Below are 7101 nucleotides of genomic sequence, written 5' to 3' on the forward strand. Positions count from 1 at the left end.
TCTCGCTTCATATTACACAGTGTTTTACAAAGCATCATACTTTAAAAAGATATTAGCTTGTAAGAACATGTAATAAATAACTTCAAAATGCAATGGGTATTTACTTTTAAAGCGTGCCTTTAACATTTATGTAAAGCGTGTTCTGTACTCGTTCAATAGAAACTTATCTGGCCACTGGGTAAAGCTAGCCATAAAACTACTGGTCGGCGATGTGTTAAGATCTTCCGCTGGGACCTCCCCTAACTCTCCAGCCTTAAACCCTTAGGAAGGAGGACCCAGTGCGCTCTCCCTCCGGGGAGCACGCTTGAGCCTTTTCCTTCCCTTTACCCTGCCCTTTCCCCGCCCCCTCCCCAGGTGAGTTACCATCAGCTTCCTCACTCCCAAGCTCCACGGGCCCTTCTTTTACCTTCAGAACTTGTTTGCTAAGCTCATTTCTTCTAGGAATTACTCTATCTCTGTGATTTACCCAGTAAATGTTCTCTTACAGTTTGGTCTGGACTTTGAATTCTTTTCTAGCCCGAACCCAAGTAATGAGGTTGCGGAACCCAGGTTTGGTCTGAGCCCCACCAGTCAGACACATGGTGCCATTCCCTCCTACAACAGGACTAACTTGCCTGATAAAGTTCACCTCAATGGATAGCACCCCACGGGGCATGGAAGACGCAGGAACAGTCTTCATTTACCACCTCAGCCTCCCCATGCTGACACAGCCTGGTCCAAGAGTAATCCTGAACTCACTTGTGAACCTGGAGCAAGGGTCAGGTACCTGGGGCCTCTGGGAGTTATGCTGACAAGCCCTCAAATAGCTTTGGGCTAATCCTACATTGAGGCCCCACTGGGGGAGGCCCAGGCTGAGGTCTGACCAACATGTTTGCACTCCAGCTTTGCCCCTTGCCAATGTGGTGTTTGCTGAGCCCAGTGCAACTTCACAGAGCCCCACGAATGTGCGGATTGCGACACCACCTGCGAATTCCCCGGTTTGCAAACTCGCTGCCTTTTTTGAGTCCTGTGCTGTTGGCAAAGCCTGGCACAGTTTGCAGCCTCCAGGGCCCCATGACATTCGCACAGTCCCGTGTCCTCGTGCTGAGCCTGCCGCTGTTCATAAAACCTCAGTGTGTTTGCAGAACCCGAGCCCTTCCCCTCTTTGCATCAACCCATGTAGGAAAATGTGTTGTTGTTGTTTTGGTGTGTTTTTTGCTAACCAGGCATAATAGGAGACTTCATTTTCTAGAACTCGCTAAGCTTGGGTACAAGGGAAGAATCCTGGGCTCCAGGCTCAAGACCTCAATTCTGGTCCCAGCCCTGTCACTGCCTTGCAGTGGCACTTTGAGCAAGTCCTTTCTCCTCTCTAAGTCTCGGTCTTCGCCTCTGTTTAATGGAGATTGTGAAGTCAAGATGCTGACCTTCTGAACTGTTATGAGAATCGCTGCGAGGATGCCCAGAAGATGGGGGTGGGGGCAGGAGGAAGAGTGCCCAGAAGCTCCTTCCTGAAAAGGTTCCAAACTGCCCGCTCAGCACCTTTGCTCCCACTTCCCCCTGGCCTGGCAGCCAGGGAGCGGATATCTATAAACGAGCCCTTGTCTGAGCAGACAAGTGAGAGCCTCAGCCAGAGCCTCAGCCTTCCCCACCCCAGGTGCTGCCTGGGGGTCAGAACCCAAGCTGTGTAGACGTGCCCCCATGCATGGCTCTTTAAATCCGTCCAAGGAAGGCAAAGTCATAGTTATTTCACGCATGAGGACTCTGACACTCAGAGACGCTGTGTGACTTGCCCAGGGCTACATGTCAGGTTGGGATCTGAGGCAAGGACAGCAAAGATGGATGCATGACATTCAGGAGGTCAGAGCTGGAAGGAACTTCAAGTTCATTTAATTCAACCCGTCCCTTTTTGCGATTGGGAGACTGAGGGCTGGGGAGAGGCAGGCTCTGCTGTACATGTCGTGACTGTCTGTCCTTAGGTTTCAATTTCTCTCTGTGGTGGATGAGAAGCAGACCACATCCTGCCAAAAGTTCAGGACTTCCCCCTCTTCGCTGGCACACCTCTTGGGTCGGAACCCAGGAAATTTCCCAACCCTGTGAGGAGAAGCTCAGGTTGGCAGGCAGATGGGTGTCTGGCCTGGCTCCGCAGCCCCACCACCTTGGCTCAGCACAGCCAGCCCTGCACACCTTAAACCCCTCCGTGAGTTTCTTCCTCAGGAAGCCCTTTTGTCCAACTGCCTCTACTTCCCACCAGCCTCTCCCTCCAGCCTAGGGAGAATGCATACCATGCTAGAAGCTCTGCACCCCTCTCTGAAAGTGGCAGCCCTATGCCCCAGAAATAGCATGAGCTTTTCCGTCAGATAGTTCAATCCTAACCCTGTAAGAAGATCTGAGACTCAGTTTCCCCATCTGTAAAATGGAGGTGGCAGGAAACCTCCTGGCAGAACTGCACTAAATCCCGTCATCTCGCCCTATCTTCTACTTCAGTGGTTCTCAACCTTCCTAATGCCTCGACCCTTTAATACAGTTCCTCATGTTGTGGTGACTCCCCATTTCATTGTTACAAATTGAACATAATTAAAGCATAGTGATTTTCACAAAAACAATATGTAATTATATGTGTGTTTTCCGATGGTCTTAGGTGACCCCTGTGAAAGGGTCGTTCGACACCCAAAGGGTCGCGACCCACAGGTTGAAAACCGCTGTTCTACTTGGTATGTGCATAGCTTCTCTCTCCCAGGAGAGTGTAAACGAGGCCTCGCTGGGTAACCTGAGGCTGGTTACTTGCCCTTTCTGATCCTCAGTGCCCTTGTCTGTGAAATACCTTTCCATGGCTGCCATGAGGCTCAGATGAGCTGATGGATGGAGTATTCCTTGCTAAGTTCTGGAGAGCTGAGCAAACACACGCCATTGTTCATATGGGGATGGTGGCAATGGCAATGACTTGTAATTCTGGAAGCAGAGGAAAGGGAGAAGTAAATCTGGCATGTGCCAGGTGAGTCTGACCTAACTGACAATCCCATGAAAATAAGTCATAGGAAGAGGCGCCTTGAGGTGGGAGGGAGCTGAAGGGCAAGTTTGGGTCCAGCAGGCAGGTTGGGTAGTAGCAGGCCATTGTTAGCAGCTGTTGTTCTATGGGTGCCACAGGGTGGCCCGTCTCACAAGGTCCAGACACAGCCTCGGCTCTGCCACCAACACATTGGCCTTGGTCCGGTTCCACTTCCTGCCTGGTCCTCAGTTTCCTTATTATGAAATGCGTGGGGGAGTAAGAGGAAAGGTCTCATGTGCTCCATCCCTACCTTTTGGGAGGGACTGTGGGAGGTTGGCGTTTGTAAAGTGTCACGTTCGGGACATGAGGGATTACAGTAATCAGTAATTAAGCTCCTGGGAGAGAGGGCATGGGGACGGGGATGCTGGGAAGGCTGGGAGAGAAGACGGGGAGCAAGCATATGCCCCTGGCTGCGGGTAGTTTGGAGCAAGAGCCCCAACTTCCTGAAGACTTTGCAACACTGCCCCCTGGGGGCCAGAGAAGAGATTTGTGCTCGGACTTTTTCTGCAAGATGACAACCAGGGAAAGGGGGCTGGAAGGCCTACTGTCATAAGAGGCTGAAATGGAGAGGCCAGAAGCCGCCCGGAAGAGCAATCACTGCCTGTTCCTCACTCTCCCTCCCCTCCACACAGTCTGTTCCTCTTCATGTCTCTCAAACCAACCCACTTCCTCCCCCCACCAGCAGCTCTGGCGGGGCCATGCCCCAGCCTCCTCTCCGCCTCTGCTCTTACCTTCCAGCCCATCTTCTTGGGAGCCAGAAGAAACTTTCCAAGCATTAAATCTAATCATACCCTCCTCCCTGCTTAAAACCCTGTCCCTGCCCCCGACCCCGGCCCCGGCCCTCAGGATAACCCCATCTTTCTAAGCCTGATCTAGAGAGCCCTTGTCCCTCTGTCACTGTCTTCTGCAAGTTCAGTGTCGTCATGTGCAAGTGAAATGAAATAGTGGGTGGTCAAGAACCAGGCTTTGGGACTGGACCCTGAGGGTGCAACTCCTGGCTTCTTATGCTACTTAATTCTCTGTAGGTATTTTTGTTGTGGTAAATGCCCATAACATCAAATTTACCATTTTGAACATTTTAAGTATACAGTACAGTGGCATTAAGTACATTCACATGGTTGTGCAACCATCACCACCATCCCTCTCCAGAAATTCTTTGTCTCCCCAAACTGGAACTCCACATCCTTGTGTGACTTCATTCTTTATGCCTCTGTTTTCTCACCTGTAGGATGGGGCTGAAAAATGGACATGCTTGGCACAGCGCCTGATAGGTAGGTGCTCAAAAATTAGTACTCTAATTTTTTCTATCTCTTTATCTTTAACAGACAAAATAGACTTTATTTTTTTTTTTTACTTTTTATTGAATTTATATAGAATTCTATAGGTCTCAACTGGTGTACAATTCTATCATGCATTATCTGTATATTGTATTGTATGTTTACCACCCCAAGTCAAGCCTCCTTCCATCACCATTTATCCCCCTATGCTGTCTTTTACCTCCCTTTACCTCTGGTCATTACCATACTGTGGTCTGTGTCTACGCGTTTTTGTTTGTTTTTTGCTTAATCCCTTCACCCTTTTCACCCAGGAAACTGCCCTGGAAAGGACGTGAAGCAGCACGCATGGGTTATCTAACGAAATCCAAAGGCCAGTCCCGCCCATCACTGGGCCGCCAAGACCACCAAGCAGACCCTCGCTGACCTGGCTGTCTCGGCTGGTACTTCCTGCGGCCACCACAGCAGCCCCTCTCTGAAGAACGCTGCCGTCCTCGGCCCAGGGTATTGCAGGCAACAGGGATCTTCCAACTGGGCACCAAGGCTTGCCCCTGTGCCACCTCTTCCTAAATATGGAGGAAAGGTTTGTCAGGGGCTGATCCTGAGGAATTCTTCCAGGTCCTTCCTCCTAAAACCAGTGTAACAAGACCCTATGTGCTCAGAACTTGGCTGAGCCTATATTTTCTGTTCAAAGAAATAGATGTGATTACTCCAGACACCATCTCTGCCGTACCAACAATAGGGTTGATTGTCTACGTAATTTAAAAAGATGGTACCTCGATTGGGGAATTTACTGATAAACTCAATGAGCAAGAAATGCCCAACTGCTATAGAAGAGGCGAAACAGGCTCCGTCACAAGCATCCAGGATGCAATTGAGCTGGAGAAGTCACAGCAGGCAGTGTTCAAAAGCACCATTACCTTTTTCATGTCCAGAGGCCTAACATTGCTATGGCCTGGAAGGGTTACTTACTGGAAACGGCTGCATAGAGTTCACACGGAGGTAAAGAATCGCCTGGATTATCATATCTCCGTGCAGAACACGATGCATCGAAAGGAACAAGAGCACATGGCACGATGGGTGGAGAAGCACGCGGTGCAGAGCGCCTCGGCCCAGCAGGAAAGGGGGCAGTTGCCAGGAGCACTGCAGTTCTGCAGCTGCTTGCAAAGAAGGCTCAGGCCAGCCAGTTCTATAAACACATCTATCCCAATGGAGACAGCTAGGAACAGTGACTAAATGGAAACTAGGCCGTGTGACAAAATCTCTCTGTATCGCCGTTCTACTGGAGTTACAGTTTACCCCACCTGAAAATGAAAAGCTGGAGTTTCTTCTAGTGAGAGAATTAGAACAATCTAATCTATTGACCAGTGAACAACAACAACAAAAAGAAATCCATAGGCCGATTCGTTTCTGTGACTGGGGGGTTTGGGACAGCTGCTGGGGCAGCCTGACGCATGCTTCGTCCCAGCAAGATGAGTCACTTCCTTTCCTGGTGGGGCTAGGAGCCTGAGACGGGAAGGTAGGAAGCGGAGTGCGTGTAGGCAGCTGCTTCTCAGTCAGGCTGGCCCTCCACCGATGCTCCAGGGAGAAGTGCACGGGCAGGAGAATTCTGCCTGGCGTCTGGCCCAGGCGGGGCTGCTGCAAGACCCCCAACTTGCCTCTGTTCTAACTCTTTCGGGAACGGCTGGAACAAGCTAACTTGTTTTCATCAGTGTAGCTATTTGGAACATTGTCAGCTTGCATTTTGCTTAAGTCTCTCCTTCTCATGTTCCACCCCAAACACTACTCCCTCCACTCCACACACACTATTCCTAGATTTGTTCACTCCAACTGTTCCTGGCACTCATGTCTAGAATCCTCTCACCATCCGAGTGGTTCTGTCTTTGTTTAAATGCCTGCTCTCCATTTTTTTTTTTTTTTTTTTTTTTTTTTCCTCTGGATGGAACATAGATCTGTCTCTCTAGGGGAGGGGAGAGCCCAGGCCTGAGATGTCCCACACGGAGCAGGCCTGGTCTCTGGCAAGGGCAGGAGTGGATCTCTCTAGCACACAGGCTTCATGGTGGTGGTGTTACCAGACGGGGACTGGGCCTGGAGTGGGTCTGCCTTGGCTGGCCTGTAGTGTGTGGGTTCTTCACTTTGTGCAGGAAAAATTTCACAACACGAGTCCAGGTGATTTTGAGAGTATGTTTAGTAAAGCTGGGGGCAGTGCAACAAAAAGGGCTTAGGATAGAAGCTACAGGAGAGAGCCCAGGTGGGCTGCTTTGGCTCTCTAAAGATGTTAGAGGAAAGAAGTGAGCCACACTGGGCTGCGTGGATTCATTGAAAAGTAAAAGTCACAGTGCAGGAGTGAGCCAAGGCGGGGCTGCTTTTAGCTCACTGGAAAGTCGGAGAAAAAGGGGCCTTGGAGACAGGTTCAGAGGGTAAGCCCAGGATGAGCTGCTGCTGCCCATTGCTCTCCTGGTTGAAAGTCTTGTGGGGATCTTTAGTGTTTAGGAAAAGAAAGTAAAAAATTCGTGCCCAAGAAAAGGCGTGGGTGTGCTCCAGAGAGAGCCTGTGCTGGGTCCTGTGTCTTGAGGCTTTATCTCTCTTCTGAAGGGCATCCTAGGGAAGGTCTCCAGGGAGGGTGATAACGGAATATATATTCGTTTTTCAGGCGTGTCCTTCAATATGTTGATTCATCAAAATGAGTGTAGAGAGGAGTCAGGGTCATTCTCTGGTTAGTTTTATCTTTTATTTTATTGTTTTTCTGGTTAGTTTTATCTTTAAAGAGTGTCATTGAAGAGGAATGGGAGGCGATGGGCC

The 7101-nt window shown here is 50.0% G+C and overlaps 1 pseudogene; it reads left to right on the plus strand.

Moving 5' to 3' along the window:
• The first annotated feature begins 4663 nt into the window (after positions 1–4663).
• On the plus strand, positions 4664–5605 carry LOC118664238 (annotated as a pseudogene).
• The last annotated feature ends 1496 nt before the right edge of the window (positions 5606–7101 follow it).

The sequence above is a fragment of the Myotis myotis genome, unplaced genomic scaffold, assembly GCF_014108235.1.
Source record: "Myotis myotis isolate mMyoMyo1 unplaced genomic scaffold, mMyoMyo1.p scaffold_m19_p_10, whole genome shotgun sequence".
Classification (NCBI taxonomy): Eukaryota; Metazoa; Chordata; class Mammalia; order Chiroptera; family Vespertilionidae; genus Myotis; species Myotis myotis.